Source organism: Teleopsis dalmanni, chromosome 1 (genome assembly GCF_002237135.1).
Source record: "Teleopsis dalmanni isolate 2A chromosome 1, ASM223713v2, whole genome shotgun sequence".
NCBI lineage: Eukaryota > Metazoa > Arthropoda > Insecta > Diptera > Diopsidae > Teleopsis > Teleopsis dalmanni.
In genome coordinates, this window is record NC_051846.1 from 191,986,040 (window position 1) to 192,008,702 (window position 22,663).

The 22,663-nt window shown below is 28.5% G+C and overlaps 1 non-coding gene across 1 annotated transcript; it reads left to right on the plus strand.

Moving 5' to 3' along the window:
* The first annotated feature begins 949 nt into the window (after positions 1–949).
* Positions 950–1,031, plus strand: Trnas-uga. Its single transcript has one exon. It is a non-coding gene; the product is annotated as a tRNA-Ser (tRNA).
* The last annotated feature ends 21,632 nt before the right edge of the window (positions 1,032–22,663 follow it).

A 22,663-nucleotide genomic window follows, 5' to 3' on the forward strand; every position in this document is an offset into this window, starting at 1 on the left:
GATTTTTATTTAGTTTAGTTCATAGCTTCGTACTTAGTATTTTCCAAACTACGGATCTTTACGAATGTTAAGGTTAAATTAAGTACCAATAATAATAAAAAGCAAAACTTTCATTTGAAGTTACCAGTGGGAAGTGAACTACTCTAACCGTTGTTTCCATCAAAACACTATACTGTATCTTTTTTAAACCATTAAGCTTTTCAGATACAATTAAGGCGATCCAATAAGAGTACCGTCTCACTATATTATGTAAATTGATATTAACTATGTATATTATCATAAAGCTTGCCAAATATAGTTTGAATTGATAGATTAATTACATTATAATTATTAATATTTTCCGTACACTGTGTAACTACTTCTCTTTATTATTGTAATTTACCAAGTACTGAATACATTCACATATCGTTGAGATTGGTATAAATAATATTAGACGGCATTCTACAAAAAATATATTTATATGTAACACTAAATTGATCACCCTGCACAGATATATGTATGTTAATGATTCATATCTGGAAATAATTAAATTGTTAAAAAAACTACATTTTTTAATATGTGTAATTTATCTCTGAGAATACAATTTAAAAATAAATAAATAAAAAATGTAATAACACGGAATAATAGAAAAATTATTAAATGTCAAATAAGTGTTAAGAAAGTTTTAAATGACTTTTCCCTTTCACACGTATTTATATGTGGAAATACCCATACAAACATTTTTTGCTGATAAACAAGTTTTTTATTATTCGCTTTTTATCTTCAAGTTGTTTTCTTCAGCTTTCTGACTTTTTTTTTATTCATAAGAGCAAAAATAATAAATACTTTTAATGATTGAAATATTTTAATATAGTTTTTTATGCAAAATATTTATTTTTATATTTTTTATGAATTATTAAAAAAGCATTACTTTTACTCAAATTAAGCTTTTGACACTCACACCGCAAGAGCTGCGGTGTCCGAGTGGTTAAGGAGATGGACTTGAAATCCATTGGGCTCTGCCCGCACAGGTTCGAATCCTGTCCGCAGCGGAATTTTTTTTGTTTATTCTTAATTTTTATTTTTTTTATTTAATTTTTTCAAATGTATATATTAATTTATTTATATTGTGCGTAGTATTAAATTTATCAAATATATCAAATTTGGCAGGGTGCGAGTTCGATTCTTAATACTTGCAGTCTCAAAAAATTATTTTCGAATAATAATTAATTGTTTTAATAACAAAATATTTTTAATATTAATTTGGTTTTTTACGGGCTAATTAGTCAATAGTTAAATAATAAATTTTTTAAAAAAATTTTATTTGTTTTTAAAACATTTTTCTTTAAATTTTAATTAGCTCGTAAAAAAACAAAATTCATATTTACGATAAATTAAATACAAGAATTATTTCCAAGAGAACTGATGATGGGTATTTGGCAATACTGGAAACACCTGTATGATCAGCCAAAAATTTAATTAATTAAAATAAAATAAAAATGAATTTTTGCTATTGAAGTTCACTACTTTTCGAAAACTTCTTTACTTGTTTTTAATATAATAAAAAAATTGAAGAAAAATATATAATATAAATATATAAAATATAAAAAAAAAAGATATCTAATATTTAATCAACATGTAATATAATAAGAATATAAAAACTGTAAAATAAAATTTTATTTATAATAAAAAAATTTATTAAAAAATTTTATAATGAAAACTAAGTAAATAAAAATATTGAAAATAATATATAATAAAAAATATATAATATAAAAAAAAAAAATTCGTACAAAATTGAAATAAAAAAACAAGAAGACAATAGTATAACAATAAAGGAAATAATAAAAAAAATTTTAAAGAAAAAAAAAATTATTATTGAAATAAAATATCTTCCCATATTTACATATTTTTATAAATCCCTATATTTTTTCAACAGAATTTTTAGTGAAGCATAATATATTTATTTATTAGTATTTATTACATCAATAATATTAAATTACTAAAGCGATAAGCCAAATTAATAATTGTGTGCAGTTATTGATAAGAATAGTTTTAGAATAAAATTATATTGAGTGCGAATGAAAGCAGTTGGGCTTTGTCAAATAAACGAATAAAACCTATAATTTATACTAACACCACAAAATCTAAAAGGGAACTCAAAAAACCAAAGTCACGTTGAATAAATTTATAAGGTAGGCAACATTTTCTATTTCTTAAGTATATAATTAAGACAATAGTAATAAGGCAATGGGGCAATAGGAACCCCATGTTAACAAGCGATACTGGTATACTGGTATATCTGCTTACTTAAGGTTCAATGCATTCTATTTTAGTTCTAGTTTAATCTATATGCGCTTCTAAGATTCATTTCTCCAGATTTACATCATTATTTCAGGGCAGACGTGATCTGATCTTCGTCTACTTAACATCAAGTCTGCGAGGAAGGGTTTTCAATGCAGTTTTCTCTTTACTTTTACAAGCTTAATAACCCATTCGCCATTTTTTACTGAACTTTAGTTTTATGACTTTATATGTTTCAAGATATATAGCGTACAGTTCGTAGCTGCATCATCATCGAAATCGCTTTTCTTGATATAGAAGATTCAACAATTCATAGTCACAGTGATTTTAGTCTTGGACTTATCGGTGAGTATTGGTAGAACTATTGTTTTCTGCAACAATGAATTGGAAATTGAATAGCTGTAATGCACTGAACTTATTTAAGACTTACACCAATAGTTTTGTAGCCGCACATTGGTTAATATTTATTTGAATATTAAATTTTCTGCCACTAGCTTACCCTAATAAGCAGAGTTGCTTATTAGGGTAAGTTCAGTAGATAATTGGAATATAAAACACTTTCTCGATCGACAAATTTACGCTCCATACCTCGCTCATCCTATCCGCGTTTCTGTGCGACGTAGAAGCATAGATGCTATTACAAAATGATAAAACTGCTTTGGAAATTTTTGAGAAAAAGTACTTAAAATCATTTTTAGTCCTCTATGACTGGGATATGGAGATTTTTCCTAAGCCGAAAAGGGTCTGTTATTTTTATTATGATAAAATCTGCTATAGAGAATTAAAATTAAAAATAAAAGATGAATTTAAGATGAAAGTACATAAAAACGATCTTTACTTATTTAAGAAAAAAATATCATAAAATAATTCTTTTTAAACAACAGCAAACAAAGAATAATTTGATACATTTAATAGTAAATCTATTCGCATATTTAATTATTTCAAACAATCGTTAAGACTCTTAGTTAAAGCACAAAGGAATCATTTCATGTCATCTATCAAAATTGAAGTACTTTGATAGAAACGTAACGATAATCTTTATCTATGCATACATTTTTAACTAATTGCATGCACAACAAACCAACATGCAAATCTCATACAGCCAGCCACCCAAAATTTCATGCCTGGTCAGTTCAGAACCAATCAACTAAAATACACCTCGCACCAGTTCAGCGTCAAAGAAATAAGCTGTGCACATGTGAAGGTAATGCGTTCCAAACAACGACGACTTCAACGCCGCCTAGGTAGGTACAAAGACAGCGCATCAATGTTGCCAATACTTTTTGTATGCACACATATTGACATTAGAAAGAGATAGACAATAACACCCATATGAGGCCTACTTGCTGCATCCATTCGTACATAGACCGTTAACTTATCTGTATATATCCGAAATATTGTGCATGTAACACAAAAGTCCGTTCAACATGATGCGAGCTATACAACACAAACACACGTATCCCCGATAAGCACCTATCCGGGTGTGTGCATGTGTACCCAACTAAAGCATAGTTCAAAAATAGTCCTTGGCAGCGAACACTCGTACATGTGCGAGGAAGTGTGTTGTGTAGAAGCGAGATGGTTGCTCGAGAAAGCATGTGTTAATTAACAAAAAGGACATGAAGTGCATAAAGGATAGTTTGGGTGATTTTGAATTGCGTCTGTTGGTGTTTGGATATCTGTTTGCTTAGTTTGGAGGAATGGGTAAAATCGAATCGATGCAATCAGAAGAAAGGTAAACTTGCCATGAAAGTAGATAACGAAGGTTTATAAAGTAAAAAAAAAAAATTTATTGAACTTTTGTCGGAAGTTTTCTGAAGCAAAGATTTTTCGATAAATGGAAATGAAAATTTGAAACTATTTTTGAAAACAAATATGAAGGTGATATAATTTGCATCAATATTATTAAATAGTATAATATGAGAATTGGTAATAGGCATCTGATAATATATATAAGACGAATTTCATAGTTCGAAGGTATTATCGTTTATATTTATATATAGTAACTTATTTAATAGTAAAACTAAATAAATGCTCTCATATTACAACTTTTGTTTATAGGAAACACAATGAGATTGTGGGTCACAGATAGAAAGAAAACGAGTTGAAAGGGAAAATGATAGACAAATTGATAGAATAAGCTATGGGAAGAGAAAAAGATAAGATTATATTGAAAATGAACTTAGACATACGGAAGAAGAGAGACAAATTGATTAAATAAGCCATGGAATAAATTTTAAATAAAAAAAGGAATCAAAACTGAAAATCAGAAACTAAGTACAGAGAGATAGAAAAAATTTGGGAAAAAAATGAGAGACAAATTGATCCAATAAGCCCTGAGAAGAGAAAGATATAGGAGTAAATAAAGAAAATCATGAAGGACTAGAACAAAAAAGTATAAGTCGAAAGAGATTTAAATGTAGAAATATTTATAAATCATATATATAGATGATACATAAATTGTAAAAAGATTATTATACAAATTGTATAATTGTAATTACAGAGAGAGCAGAACATAGAAGAATATAGAAGTAGAAATAACAATAGAAAAAAGAAGAGAAATGTAAGTGAGACCAGTCCAGTAATCAGAGCATAATTTTCAGGGGCCTTTCAGATAGCTTCACTGATTTAAACAATTGTTTTTTTATTTTGTTAAGCAGTTATGAAGCATTATTGTTGTATAAATAAGTCATTCGATCCATTTTGATGTTCGATCTGATACATGTCGGATGTTTTACAAAAAAAGTTAAGTACCAAGAGGAGTAGAAAAAAGAAAACCCAAAGTGAGAAGATATTGCTAAAAGGGACATAACGGAAGAACGAGAAATAATGGAATGAAATGGAAATAAAAAAATATGAAGATGGAAATCCATACACAGAAATGTTATGACAACAGGGAAGTGCTGAAAATAAAATAGGAAAGAAACGAATATATGACGATATGAAATTGAAAAGAAGAGAGACAACATCAAGTACAGTCAGATTTAAAGTGATCATTAAAATTTAATGGATTATATGCGTTTATAAATTTCATACTCTTAGGATAAACCACGTATAAACATCAAAACGGCATCCTGCACTTGAAATATCAAATTATACTTATCACTTAGAGTTTCAAACGCTATATAAAGAGAGAGAGAGAGAGAGAGAGAGAGAGAGAGAGAGAGTATAAGAGAGAGTTTATGAAAAAATATATAAACTCAAATTTATTGTTTTTAATGAAAATTAAAAAATTAAGAATGAAATTGAAATTGATCAAACTGATAAGGATTTGTGTGCCTTGTACCGTTTGTGAAAACAGTGTTACTTAGAAATAGTATAAGAATTTGTACCTGTTCGGTGTGAAGATGTAAAGTCTTGTATGGATATGTAAACATATCCACACAAAAAAATGTACTAAATTGAAGTAAAAGTAGGAAACTGACAATTGTGATATGACTCTCAATATAATAGAGAGCGAATAAAGGAAACGTAAAATTGCTATGATCACTCGTCATATGACTGTCTGTATAAAATAGCCCTGCGAATAATAAGAATAATTTTATTTGTGTTACTACATATATAAAAGAGCTTGTATTTTACTTCAAAATATATATTAATAAGATATAGATATACATCAGTTCATTGATATCTGTACATCATTTATATATTATTTAAAAATATATAAGAGTATATGTAAATCCTATTTATGTTGCCAGCATTTCTATCTGTTTTAACTAACATGTGAAGTTAAAAAATAATACGAATTTTTTGTTGTAAATACGTATGTATTTATTTGTTTATATATTGTGTCTTTTTTTTGTTTTACACTTTCAACCCGACAACTTTAATCCATTTTCACTAAAACAGAACAACAATAACAACACTAATAGAAAATCTCATCAGAAAAATAATAATAACAAAAAAATGAATAAATAAATAAAATAAAAGAAATCATAAATATACGCTCCGAAAAGGCTTCTTTTTCGTTAACAAGCTTAAAGCCTCATTTATGCAGTTGTGTCCATTTATACGCCCACATACGCCCAATTCGGTACCACAAATTTTAGTGAAATATTTACGCTCCCACAGCGCACACAATACAAAGCACACTGAACACTGAACACAGCACTGAGTACTCAGTACACCACATGCCGCATGCCGCATCCCGCATACATAGGACGTAGCGCACAGCTCACATAATCCTTTACGCAAGCACACAAAAAAATTGCCTTTTCTGGCCTTACTTGACGTGCTTCGTTTACTGTTAGTTCATTCCCGTTGTCGTTGTAGCCATTCATTGTGCCTTTGTTGTTGTTGTTATTATTATTTTATGCTATAGCTATAGCTATATGCCAGCTTGAATATCCTTCATCAATATCCTTTTTTGTATACAATCCACACGCAATCTCATACCAATACCATTTCAGCCCATTTCAATTTGTGCAAATATGTGCGAATATGCAACTGCACTGTTTACTACCGAAACTACAGCTCACGTTCACCCAGCATAGAATAACAGCAACAACAACAGCAATAGCAACAACAACAGCAATAGCAACAATAAGAGTAACAGCAGCAATAACAACAACAACAACAACAACAACGACAAAGACCAAAATCCATAAAACTAACCAAAAGAACCCACTCAAAACCCACTCAACCCAGCGCTGCCATCAATAATACCAAAAAATTTTTAAGTTTACAAAGGTCGACTGCGTTTTTTGGACAAAAACACTTTTAACATTCGTCCGACGTTGCGTTTCGTGAACTCATCCTGCTAGCCACGCGCACATAAACAGCCCAACTCTTCTCATATAAAACGTGGTGCAGCAATCAACATGCCACCGTTTGTGTTCGTCTGCCTGGTGTATTGAATATGGTATCAGTGCCTTCATTGTTACCGAAACCAAAGACCTGGCCGAGCATACGTACACTACGTACTGCATCATCATACCAGCGGCACTTAATAGCCGCATGTGCAACCAATACTAAACTACGCCTTTTGTTGCGTGGGTGTCGTAGGCGTGGCTATTTAAATTGCGTACATACTGCGCGTAGGGTATTTTGCCAACTACTTGTAGGGGCATTTTGAACTTCATAAGCAAATTTTTCTTTAATCTTTGAGCTTTGCTGGACATCTGTGCAGCAGTAGTTTTACAAAGCTTTTTCCCTCATACCAACGCCAGTATTTAACAGTGTACGTGCACTGCCTGCCTGCACGTGCTTACATTGTCTGCAATTCGCAAAGAGCAATTTTATACTTTACTGGAAAAGCTTTTATTCCCACATTGCTCTTAGTTCACGATATAATATTGCACTGAGTATCCTCTAAGATAACATTTGTGCAGTATGTATAGTAACAGTGCTATTATCCATTTACATCAGTGTTAACACAATGTACACTGTACACTGTTAACTGTTAACTGTACAGTGACTGTTATAATGAACTGTTACAGATTTTTAGTTGTGCGTTTGCATTATAATGCACTTTTTAAAATTTAGTTATTTAATAGTTACATCAAAGCTTTATCTAACATTTTGCCGGTTTTCTATTTTACAGAAATGTGAGACAATAAATGCCGACGGTAAAATAGCATACAAACTACCGTCGGCAATGTTAGATCTTAACTGTGTAAAAATTCATATTAGTTAATATAGAACTTTTCTGATTTATTATTTTAATAACCAAATTTTATTTTTATTATTTTTGTACGGGTTAATTGTTTAATTCTTTGTACCATTTTTTAAATTATTTTTAAAAAATATATATTATTGTCATTAATGTTTCGACTGTAGTCTATAATCAACTTCAGGGTACCCTGAATATTTTTTATCGCATATATATTTTTTAAAAATAATTTAAAAGATTGTTTTTTTTATAATAGGCCAATTTAAAAACAATTAAATCAGTTAATTAAAACAATAAAATAATTGCAATTTTTTCATTGTTCAATTAAATAATTTTAATCGGTACAAAAATACACATATTAAATTTTTCTTTTATGACTACTTTTATGATTACGATTAAATTTAAACTTAAACTACTTATTAGGTTATATAGAATTATTAACTGTTAAATGTAGAGTCTAGCTTATGCCACATATTTAAGAGCATGTTAATTATATTAATTATAATAATCAATATTTAGTATCCCTCAGAGAGCTTCTTATGGCAGTTCATTATTTGATATAGAACTTAATACAGATTGATTTTAAAAAATGGAAATGGTAAAAAAAACAACAAATTTATATAAAACAAAAGCTTTAGTTATTACAGCTTTATATTTTATTATTTAGTTCAAAACTTATAGTAGATAAAATATAAATAAAAACAACTTTCTATCCAATGCAACATAACATAGATTCGTTGATACATGTTAGTTGTTAAAATTTTAAGTTAGCATCATTTTTGAATGCAATACTTAATGAAATATAAAATGAATTTAGTGTTTAATTTCGTATTTACTTACACTCCTATTTCTACATAAGCGTATACATAGATTATAATAAAAATAAAAACAATAACAGCAACAGTAAGAGTAACAGCAGAAGTGATAAACAGTAAGACCAGATGAAAAATAACAGAAGAAAAATTGCAATTGTGTGAAATAGGTAGGATTATTAAGTGAAGAACGTTCTAAGAAAGTAATACATATATACTTTAGTGTTAATAAGAAAAAGGCGATGATCAATAGCATTTACTGTATATGTATAATAACGCAACACTGTAAGATAAATCATATTAATAATTTAAAAATAAAAAAAATATAAAATAAATAATTAATAACATATAAAATACCTGAATCTATATAGAAATTGTTCTACACAATTGAATTCAATTCGATTTTAAAGTTAGCCTCTTTACTCCATACAAGCAAGTCAATACTGAGCATAGCGCTGACACTTGTGCTAGATTTTTAAATAAACTAGGAGAAATTCAACGTGCTAGTCAACAGTACCATAAACATGAAAAGAATAAAAGAAAAAAAATTACCTTAAAACTCTAGCTTAAAAACCTCCAAAAAATTGATCTGCACAAAATCGTAAAAGAAAAACGTATAAAAACTGGTATCTGACTTCTATATGCAGTGAGATAAGAAAAATTTATGTCTGTCTAGAAATTCCGATAACTACTCTAAACTATCCAAATTTAACTACTTTTGTTTAATTGTTGTTCAAAACAATATAACAAGAATTTAAATTTCAATAAGTGCTATCAAATATCTATTATTAAATTACGATAATCAAATATCTAATATCAAAATACTGGACATTAAATATTAGTCAAGCTTTCATTTTAGCTATCTCAGGTTAATTCCACTTATACATCAAATGGCTGTGATAATTTGATGTCATTGTATTCAATTGCAATTTGATTTTGTTTTTGTTAATATCCCCATTTCGTTTCTTGTATATCTAAATTGCTAATAAAATTTTCAGTTCACTTATTAATTTTCAAATAACAAGTTAAGCCATAAAAGAACTATTAAAAAAACATTCACATTTGGCATGCAAATGCCACTGACATGTGAAAAACAAAAGTAATTTCTAAGCTCCACAACACTTACAAACATCTACATACCATATGTATATTTTAAACTATATATTTATAAATATATATATGCATATATAAATGTATCTAAAATGAATGGAAGATTGCTGCCATTTTGTAAAAATTGTTTTGTATTTGTATTTAATAATTTATAAGAGCAAAACTAAGTAGTGGGTAAAATGCACATTTCCGGTATAGACATAGGTGGATAAGCATATTTATTTACGCTTTTGGTACCTTTTATTTCTAACGTAAACTAACCCTCACACCCAGTTATATTCATTTATAAATCATGAAGTCTACTACAAATTTTAAGCTCATTTGTTGGGCAAAGTTGGATTGAGAGGAGACAGCAAGAAAATAGTTTCGAATTAATGTTTTCAGACGTTACTCATACGACATGAGACTTGCATATCTCTAGGAGTAAATAATTATTTAATTCAAATTATTTAGTTTTTCTGAAAAAACAAAACGAAAGAAAAGTACATAGCTTATTTAATATTTAAAATATAAAATTTTTATAATCAATATATAACATTTTAATATTTGAACATTAATCGACGTTAACCTAATTGATTTCATGTTCATTCTACTTTTATATTATTATGATTTATGTATTAAAACTTATTACATTTAAGTTCAATAAACAAAGACACCTGTATAAAAATATATATATACCGAGATAAAGTTATAGTGACTTGTTAATATACTACTATTATTATTATTATTATTATTATTATTATTATTATTATTATGAGGGGAATATTATGTACCGCCACTCATATAGTTTAAAAACTATAAAAAAAGGTTTGTAATATAAAACTATACAAAAAGAATAAAAATATATGTTACATATTTATTTCATTACAGATCATGTTATAATTTTATATATTGTAACATATATAAATATTATATAGTATAACATAGAATTATTACAAACTTGCCTTTTGATTTTTGACAGTTAAACAAATACTAACATGAATTACATGGATCACTATTGCTATAGTGAAATATTTTTTAAAAAAAAAAAACGTTCAAAGTTGAAAAATCACTTCTTAGTCAGAGAAATGAAAACAATTTTATGGAAGAGAGAGATCCATTTTGTTAACATATTTACCACTTTACACAGTATCTAAAACAAGTTTCTCAAAAAAAAAAATCAGCCATATTACTTACTTATTTTTAAACATTGTTCCGTAAAATACAGAGATACTGTTTTAATTTAAGAAATAAAAAAATTCAAAAATAGAGTAATGTTTATTGTATATATGTACTGAGTTAAAGTGTATTAAAAAAGGGTAAAATATGTAGTCCAACAGTTTACAATATCACAGTAGATTTTCACCCAAAAAGGTTACTCATACGAGCAATGAATTAAATAATCCATTAAATATTCTTCAATTTAATGCTTAATATGTTCTTGTTCTTAAAAGGATTTGCAAATAGTTTAAAACTGCTATTTTTGATCAATTGATTTTTCAACCTTTTTTATGAGAACTCGAATTTTTTTAAAAATGTTTATTTATCAGTTTATTGTAATAACTTATCATCCTAAGAACAATTTTTTTTTTGAAAACAATTTTTTTCTCTGACGTACTATTTTTTCTTAATCGGCACTTGAAGCGAGAAATCTACTAGTATTTTCCAACAACTTGAATAAAGAGATCCTGCAACATTATTTAACAACTAGCACAAAAAATCATAAATTATATTACAAATGGCTCTCCAAGTGTGGCAGAATAAACTATATATTATAATATAAACGCCTGGCAAGATCAGCTTAATAAATTATATAATTTCTAGTGTACCGCTTGTCCCTGAAAGAGAAAAATATGACAAGATTCCTTATTTTACTAGGGTTTGAATAAAATCGCCCATTCTGAGCAACTTTTTTCACTACACTATATAAGCCAATATTGTTAATTGATTCGCAACATATCGAAGATTAAAGTTGTTCACTTTATACATTCATTTCACTTATTACACTAACAAAAACTACTTAAACGATGTACCGCCAACCCCAATATCTAGAGAACAATGCTATATCGGTCAGAACAGTCGACCTAACTTATATCCTTTGTTAAATAGGGGTGCCCCTGGAAAATGCACCGTGCGGATATAAGTATTAGTGAATTCCCAAACCCATCAAATTTATGATTGTTAATTATATTAAAATTTATTATTTTTCTAAACATCAATTAAAAGAAACGGAAAATTCTTTCACATAACATCATTTTAGTTACTAACTTGCATGTGTTATTAAACGTTAATAATAAAATTAAATTTATTTTATTAGGTCTTTTTTTTTTGATACAATCAAAAAAAATATATAAAAATTGATATAGGAAAAACTTATACGATAAGTTTTCACATCACTTTGAATAGGAATATATACATATAGGAATTTGTATATATAACTAAGCGTTAGGTAGACCCGGCGACTACTAGAGCCAATCTAGTCTTGACTAAATTATATGTCAAATTTTGATAATAATTATCAAAGTTTATTTCGTTAAACTAGTAGTTCAGTAGTTCAGTTATATATGTTAAATAAAAGTGAAATTAGAAAACAACATATTACTATTATAGAGCAGAGTATCAATATAATCAACTTCGTGTTGATATTCCGTAATATTATAATCATATTCCATTAATATTATCGTTAGCACTTCACTGAATCTAAAACAATATTTTGGAATGGTTTCTCGAGAATTATAAATGAAATAGTTTTTTATATGTTTTTCGTACTTTTTAATAGCATACTTTTCAATTCTCTAAGTCAGAGCTGTCCAGACTAGATGCGATCGCGGACCAACTCAAATCACTATACAGATTGGAGGGCCGCAGAAACACATACGTTCATAATTGTTTTCGACAAAAATAGATATGTGGTTATAAAATTAAATTTCTTAATTTATCAATTTTTCATTTATTTGTTATACCATAAAAATAAAATAATGCAAAAAAAATAAATAACGTACATTAAACACAAAAAAAGAAAATATGCGTGATTATAGCAGATTAAAATCATGTCGCGGGCCGCACAAACATTAGCCGTGGGCCACCAGCGGCCTGCAGGCCGTGATCTGAACTTCCAGCTCTAAGTTATTGTCTAACCGAGACAGTACTTTCGTGTTTTAGAGAAAAAATAAGTAGGTTGAGAAGTTGGAACTATTGTGCAAGCGCGGGAGTCAGAGTTTATTGTGTAGACTCTCGGTTACAGAAGTTATCTGTAAATTTATAAAAACAGCTGTAAGTTACAGTGTAATCTTACTATTTTGAAAAATTTTTAAATTATTAAACATTATCCTGGAGTGTTATACATTTCGCTCAAAGTTTACCAATTGAAAAAAAACTTGCACTAAAAGTGAATCTCAATTGAAGAAGTTACCACAGATTTACTAACCGAAAACGGCATAAGTGTAATAATACTATAGTTCAAGTTTTCATAACACTTGTAACATGCAAAAAAAATTGTTCTTAAAGTTCTGTAAATAATACGAGAGCTGCCTTTTAAGTGTTGCACCAAACAATGAAAACACAATAGTCAATCAGTGAAAATGGATTTATTGTATTTCGAAGTATTCTCCATGACGATCAGTACAATCAATATATATGTATATATTTAAAGAAATAGAAACCTAGAACTGCTTCTAAATTTGATTTCATATAAAGAATTTGTATAATATAATTATTTACAAAAAGCGAATTTCTAAGAAATCTTAGGATAATGTAAACTTATCTTATCTCCCAGAAGATTTATAATTTTTCTTTATTTTAAGAATCAAAATAAAATTTGTTGAATTCTCTAATCACCTTCAATATTACTAAAATGCAATTGCATATCCTTACACATTAATAGGAACATCCTGTAAACATCCATTTATGCTACTATGCCACCTTAAAACTATTCAAACGATTTCCAAAGTAGTACCAGAACCACGCAAACTACTCGAATCGTGAATCGTTTTATTATTTTATTATTATGCAAAAATGAAACTGGGTTAACTGTTGCAAACTGAGTATAATAAAATATAATAAAATCAAGTAGAAAATAAAAATAAATATATCTATATATATATACACATATATATATACATATATATATACATAAATATATATATAAGCATATAGATGTATATAGAGAAAATAAAAATGAAATCATCAGAATTTCAATGGCAACTTTTAGCGCAAAAAAAAAAAAAAGAATTCAACTACAGCAACAACAGGAAATGAACAACAACAACAGTGGCAGCACAAACAGCATCTTTACTTGATACACTTAAAGCGGAAGCTGCTTCCTTATGCACTTCCATATTGTTGTGTGCTCAGTAAGTTAAGTTGCTCCAAATGTCGCTTTCATCCTTTTTTTCTACTACAATATTTTTGTAATTTTAATTTTATTTTATTTAATTTTTTTTATTTTTCTGCTTTTTTTTATTTTATTTTTATTTTTATTGTTAACTTGGACGCTGTGTTTGTGGTAAATTTTATGCACTATTTTTATGGCATTCAGCAAGCAATTTTCGTGCTAGTGGAACTGTTAGCTACTTTGCAAGTGGAGCAACTTCAAATGATGCGACGACCACTAGGAATGTTGCCACACTTCATACTTTACTGCACACAGCTTGACCTTTTGTTGCACTTTCAAAGTATTAAATCCACATTTAGTTAAACATCACACAAACACAAGCAAATTTACTTTTCATTATCTCCACTACTATTCCAAAAACGTGTATACTTATGAGTATCTAGATATATATACATGTACCTAGATATATGACTACGTGTATCTAGATATTTGTACATGGACGAGTATCCATAAATAGTTATGTTCCATATAAATGTTCGACGCAAAAAGTAAAAGTTTAATGGCAAACAAAGGGGGAAAAAATAACGTTAAGAATAACTGTCACAGCATTTAATGTGCAAATGAGTGACTTAATATGTGTTGAACGTTGTGTATTAAGTGCTGTAATGAAGCATATATTTTCATGCCGCTGCGGCTGTTGCTGTATAGTGTATAAGAGAACATAATGAGTGAAAATGGGTATACAATAGTGTACATGAAAATACACTTTGAATTACAAAATTTACAAGAAAGTTGGTTATTAAAAAAAATTACCTATTACTTGTGGAGTACAAATAAAAGGAATCAAGTAGGAGTACCATAATAACAGTATAATAGAATGGGAATAACACTATCTCAAGCTCAAACTTGTTTAATATATGTGTCAAAAACTGCTGAAATTATATTGTATATATTTTCTGTATATATATAGATATATACACAAAAAACCTATATTTATATAAATATAGTACAAATATAGTACGCTAAAGTACAACTCGCGCGAAAATTGTTGATATCTATAAGATTTGGAAGGAATATTCACATCTTTCGTAACAGTCAAGCGACCAATATATTCATATCCATAGCATTTTCATTGCATCTAAGAATTGTTACTTTCTATATTTCATTGAGAAGTATTTTAAACTTTATTAAAGGGTTTTGGTAACGCAAGAATGTAATAGGATATTAATTCTAGGAATCGACAATATAATATAACTTATTCTGAACTTGTACGGGAAAAACATACATCCCATAACTAGATATCAATTCATTCAATAATTAAGCTGAAGTGTTCCTGACCTTCCCTTTAAAAAGCATGCCAAGATTTGCTAAAGGGTCAAAGTGGTTAAGGTGTGATATAACCTTATCTAATCTAAGCTTGTATGAGAAAGTCGTACATACCACAACAAGATATCATTTTATTTAATAATTTACCTAACACAGGTTTTGGTATATATGGACATTCTAAGCCACTGCAGAGCTGTCAAATTGGTCCAAGAAAGTATAGAACTTTCCATTACATTAATAATTTTTATGTGCATATCCTTTTGGCCCAATTATATTGACCTTATATAAAAAACAACTAAAATTTCAGACTAAAGATGGAATGAACGGGATGTTGTTTTATGGCTTCGTATACTGCGTGTCAAAGTTTCTATATAACGATTAATGTCATTCATATGGGTCACAGAAGGAAAAGTTATCCATTTGCTCATTTATCTTGCAGCTCGCACTAAAAGGGGAGTGTTAATTTTAAGGCATTAAATAGATTATTGTTTTCATTAACTACCCGGTACGAAATATGAGTACCTTTACCTGACATTGTCAGAGCGTCCTTATAACTATAGTACCACAAGGGATGGCAAAAATTTCTTTCTATAACCAACAGAATCTAGAAATGTCGGTACCCTATAATCTCATCTTTGAAAGCAAGTAATTAGTAGAAGCATATTGATTTGGCTAAGTTAATCAATTAATTTTGTTGATGATTGTAATGAGTTTTGTGTTTTGCCTTAGACCCTTGGAGCAGACAGAGACTTTATAAACGGCTTATATATTATGTTTCTTAGTACTGATTCAGCTTTTTTTGTTTTGGTCATTTTCTTCTTTTTTCGATTATGAGTATTCCAAAAAAGCATATTTTACTCTTATATCAAGTTTTTCACGTTTATGTAGCAGTTTTAACTTATGGCTCTGCGTTGGAGTTCGGCTTATCTTGCTATTTTGTAGTCCATTAGTATTCTTCGACAACACCACCTATTCACATAGTACGACTATTATAACCAAAAAGAGGGATGTTTATTCAAGTAGTATTTTGTGTTCATTTTATCACATTATCATCAGTATTGTAATTTTATTTTATATTATTTATATTATTTTATTTTATATTCAACCCAAAGAGTCAGTGCACTTGAATACTTTTACTCTCTATTAACTACGAGGTTTCTTCAAAACCCCTCTCTACGCCTTCACTGGATTATTGTTTATCACTTCAGCAGACTAAGCAATAATTGACTCAGATCTGCATACCTCCCCGAGGAATCTGTAACTATTCTGAGATCGCAATGAGACATAAAAATAATCTACGCTTATATCAGCACATCCTATGCTATTCTATAATTTTGATAAAAGTCTATAAAAATATATTGAATGATTTGCTTTAAATAAAATTAGAAAATGGTAGCACCTTTACAAAATATTAAAATTGCATATATGGCAAAGGTTAAAATCAATAATATCCATCCCATACTTATCGCAAGTATGGCTGATTCCAAGAATAGAGTAAATAAAGTCCACCCACTGACTAGGAACAGCATAAAAACCAACAAAACCAACAACCAACAAAATTATGACGCCTTAAGCTGAAAATTTCAAAATGCCACTCTTGACTTTACACTTCAATAAATTTCCACGATGTTCATTTTCATTTTTGCCAAGCTTTAGTCATCAATAATGTCCTTGCACAAATGCGTTAGATGTTGCGTTTCAGCAAAACCAAAAAATTAAACTAAAAATAAATCTCAAAAAAAAGGACGAAAATGAACACTGCGAAGAAATTTTAAAGAAAATAATCAGTAAATTTTTGCTCCACAGCACACACGGCGTCGTATCCAGCACATGAAAAAGACGCACGTTCAGCAACCGCTTTGCCAAAAAAAAACTTTATTCCTGCATCCTTACAGCTCAGCTAGCTATAAAAGCTACGACAGCAACAAAAACAGCTGGAACCACTAATGCAAGTCAAAGACGATAAGGACGACAAAAATTAATGGAAATTTTTTTTCTTCTTTTATTTTGCCAAAAGAGAAATATCTTTCGGAAAAACAACACTTGACGTAGCAAAACGGCTTAAAAGGATATTTGCGAAAATGACAGCGAGCTACAACGGCAAAAATGGTAACAAAAATTGCAAATGGGTAATTTCGGTTGGGCATTTTCTGTTGGACCTATAAAATTTGTAGGCATTTAATTTTTGGGAACCATAAGATCGAAGTATATATAAAATGCATCTTTAATTATCTTTTGATTTTTGGACAACGAAGTTATAGTGATTAACAGCATTCAAACTCACTAAATTAATCTTACCAAAAATTCATTGGTTAATATGAGGAAAAAAAGAGATAATAATAGATAAAATAGATATAGAGTTAAATATAGTTATATTAATGCTATTGATCATGTAGATCATGTGATTATCTCTTATCTGACAGGTCTTTCTTTTTCTTACTATTTTGTAAACAGTATATAAATAAATAATAATAAATAAATTATTATAAATAAATTATTATAAATAAATAATTATAATTATAATACAAAATTAAATTTTAATCTTTAAGATAGTGAATAGTAATAAAACGAAAATCACCAAAAAACCGCAAAAGAGAGAGGGAGAGAGAGAGAGGAAAGGAGAGAGAGAAAGCGGAAATAAAGGGAATATTAAGGAAAAGCAAAAAAAAAGGAAAAATACGAAATATTTACAGCTTCCGACCTAGTCGGACTTGATGCTAAAGCATTATAGTAATTTTGTAGCTGTGGACTATTCTCATCGCTTTTTGATATTATGTAGCACTGATTTCAATGGTATGCACCTGAAAAACTGAAGGAGAAAGTCCCATTGAACGGTCATATTATATCTGGGAATACTAAAAAAGAGGAATAAATAAACAAATGAACAATAGAAGCAGGCAAAAATATGCAAAATATAAAAGCAAAATAGTGCTTAAAACTATGTGGGAGAAAGGATATTAAAAGTATATGTATATATATATATATAATATATATATAATAACTGTTATACATAGATAAAAGAAAGTATGAAATATGAAACATTAAAACAAAATCATTCATATTTTGGGATATGTATTATATATTATATATATATATATATATAATATATTAAAAGAGTTAAAGCAAGAGTTAGAAATAAATGTACCGAAAAAAAAGAAAACATTTGAGACGAGGAAAAAATAAGTCGAAATGTCGAAATAACTAAAAGTAGGGTGACAAACAATAAATTAAGCATAAATAAAACAGATCAAGATATTATATAGACAACATAGAAAACAAAGATTTAGATGTAAAAAAAGAGTAATAAATGAAAAGCAGCTGAAGATCCAAGGCATTTAGACAAAATATAGAAAAACAGCAATCACATATTCTTTTGTTATTCTATTTCTACTTTTAAAAGAAATAGTGTAAGATGAAAATGTGCAATAATAAAGCACATAAAAAATAATATGGCAACATTTGAATAGAAAATTAAGCTATTCGAATGGCATGAAAAAGAATAAGAACAAAAAAAACAGATGAATGAGAAAGTAATAATGTAGTAGAAAGTTTTAAGCAATAGAATAAGAAAAATAAGAATAAGAAGAGCAAAATATGCTACAGGTAAAAGTGGAAATAATACGTAAATTAATTAAAGTAAATTTAGAATTAAAAGAAAAGAAAGGGAAATAGAAAAGTAAGGTACAACTGATAAATCATAGAAATAAATATATCCAGTTATTCTTAAAATGTAATAATATAATAAATTATATTATATATAAATATAATATATAAAATAAAATTATATGGAACCTTGCATGCATCTTATTAAAAGTAGGGTACCAATAATAGGTTTGCATCGGCTGCATCTCAGGCGAACGTGGCATCTAAGGTGACATTGTTACGTCGGCAATTTTGCAGTTGATTGCAAAGTTTGTAAAAATTTTTTTTTTATATTTTAATGCATCTTTTCTAGGTTTTTTTTTAATGTAATTTCGTTTTTATTTTTCAAGCAGTTTGGCTACACGCGAAATGCATTTTTTGCGTTACGTGACAACAGCGTTTGTGTTTTTTAAAATTACTCTAATGTACATAAGCAAAATATATATTTTCAAAATGCAGTAAATGCATCCTGCAGAAAATTTCATTAAATAGGTATGTATGTACACAGAATTTTAAGACTGAAGTTATGTATATTTTGTTAAAGCAAATATAAGTACTTAAGAATTCTTTATAACCAAAAGATATTAATCATATTTAACAGCACAAACATCTATCATATTTTTCAATTAAATTCGGACAAAAAGGATAACAAAAATTAACAAGTATACATCTTATCAAGAAATTTATCATATCACATAATCCGCAGCAGACTATAAATCCTTTCTTTTGGTGAAAATAGAATATTACGAAGCTGTGAACGCCTACAATGCAGAGCGAACTGCGCTGACCGCTCGTTTATTATCACTTTTTTTGTTGAAATATTGTATATATATCTACATACGTATGTACATGCATATACATTTGTTATTATTATTTTTATTATATCTTAAACCCCCCCCTTGATTACCAGTGAAAATGTTGTTGCAGGCAAAAAATACACATAAAAACAATGCATCACTCTTATTGCATCCTTTACATAAATTCTTTTTTTGTTTTCATTTCCAATTCTTTTTTCTAAACATTCATTGCCTCCCTTCACATGTCAGGTCCATTATTCTTTCTAGTCTTAGTTTAGCTGCTACTTTTTTTGTACCAAAATTTTTTCGGGCCTTAACGCCCGGACACATTCGTCACGTGATGGATTGCAATGGGAGTGACATTTTTATTTCTGTGATGGACGACAACAACGACAACACGAAAACTTTCCCAATGCAATGGCGGATGCTGTAAAAATTGTTGGACCAAAAATAAAATACATTATATAAAAACCTAATAAAAGTTGAGAACGAAAACAATAAAAAAAAATACCATAAAAACTGCAAGGATGAAAAATAAAATTTGTTAAAAAAAGTAGGGAAATTGTAAAAATTACATTGAACACACAATTGCACTTTAGCACAACACTGCCAACATTAAAAAATAAGAAAATTCGCTTTTCCATGACCAAAAAATAAAAATAAAATGTCAGGGAAACCATAAAAATACGAAAATAATTCAAATCGAGAAATTGTCTTTTGACTTTTGTGTTGGAGAAGTGCAATTTTCAAAAAACAAAGGATAATGAATGAGGAATCGTGTAAATTCTCAGCCATTTTCTGCTCGAAAACTATTTCAAAGGGTTTAAGTTTGACAGACCATTGACGAAATTTTAATTGAACACAGCAATTCGACTTCAACAAGATTTATTTCTTTTTCGGTGTCCTTTGTTTTTATTACCCAATTCCATCGGCTGGACCCGTACAAAAAGTGACGAGAGTTTTGAATATTTTGTAAAAGTAATGTAGGTATAATTGATCACTTCAATCATGTATTATGTTCTCATTATAAAAAGATAAAACTTTACTTTAGAAAAATCAATTAAACCTAATCTCACATTATAACTTCCTAATATATGCACGCTCTACGAAATATAGGTTATTATGGAAGTTAATATAATAATACGAAAGACGAGGGAGACCGAAAATAATATAGCGGCGTACTATTCTCAATTTAACTCTAAAAACATTTAGCGAATTACGGCATAAAGCATCTGACAGACAACGATGGAGATTCTAATTTAATAGTTTATGTTCCTAATGGAATTCGACTAATAATAATTATGGAAACTGTGACAGATAATATTATATTTATGTAGTATAATATTATTATACATTCACACTTCATTTTTGATTGAATACTTTTTGATTGAATGATTGAATACCTAACTTGTGTGCTAAGTAACTTTTGCATACAGTATTAGGATAGAAAAAACGTACACATAAAGTAGATGTTACCAACTTTTCTCAAGTAAAAGAAGATTTACTTGGTTTCAAAAATATGCTACTGTGGCACTATGGAAACGGTTGCGATACGCTAATAAAATTCATAAAGTTCATTAAAAAAGTTGTTGCCTACATAAAACAAATTATGTCTACAGTGCTACATTAGATATGTATAACCGATACTCATTCAAGTCCAGAACTCTCAAAAGAGAATAAACATTTTTGGTAAGTGTTGGTCAAAATGGATTTTTTTTAGTTTCTCCAATTTATTTCCACTATCTTACAACATTAAGCAATAAGTATGAGAGTATATGAGTATATATGAGTATATATGAGTATATATGAGTATATATGAGTATATATGAGTATATACATATATATAAGTATTCTAACGTTAGGAGGGAATTAGCACACGCTGTTACCATGTGTTCTATTCGATTTTATTGGCTGTTCTATTCATTAAAAAAACTTATTATCTGTCCCTATACTTACGTATAGTACGGTATTTATATAAGATGGGCAAACAATATAAATCAGTGTTTTGGTGTGACTCCGATTTTGCGGCTATAACGATTTATCGACAGATTTTAATGTAGTCAGCCATTTTGAAAAATTTTTTCGATTACACTTTACGTTTATAAATATATACCACAGCATACTTTTTGAGATATCGATATTTAAATTTAACTTTCTACATATACTACAAAAAAATACATCCGCCATCTATTGTCAACTACTATATGCAATTCTTAGAATAAGTGAAAAACAACTTGTAACAAAAAATATGCAATCCGGACGGTGTGTCTAGTTATTATTGATAATTTATACAGAAAAATTTTCTTTTTAATAGAGCTCGATATCCTGAAAACTAAGAATCGGTCAAAATAGTTGTCCTTACTCAGTTGTCAAATAGGTGTGCCTGGAAAATCGAAATCCTCTTAGTTTCTTAATTTTATTGTAATAAAGCTAAGCTAAATATATGCGCAATCAACATTTTCTTTACCTCTTTAAATTATTTATTCATATTAACAACTGATAACAATAAAGCCAATGACAATGCAAATCGGTGTTGATGAGGTCTTGCCATTGTTGTGTGTCTTGCCATAGCTGTACAGTTACTGGGTACTTCCTTATGAATTTAACTTTATATAGGATGTTTTATTCTGTTACCCGTCAGATACAAATTTAGATTCGAGAATATAATGCTTTGGTGAGATGCAATCAATTAGTGATCGGTATCCTTGAATTCAGTCAGCATGTATGAAATTATTTTGAGTAATTAAAAAACTAATTTGAAAGAGCTATACTC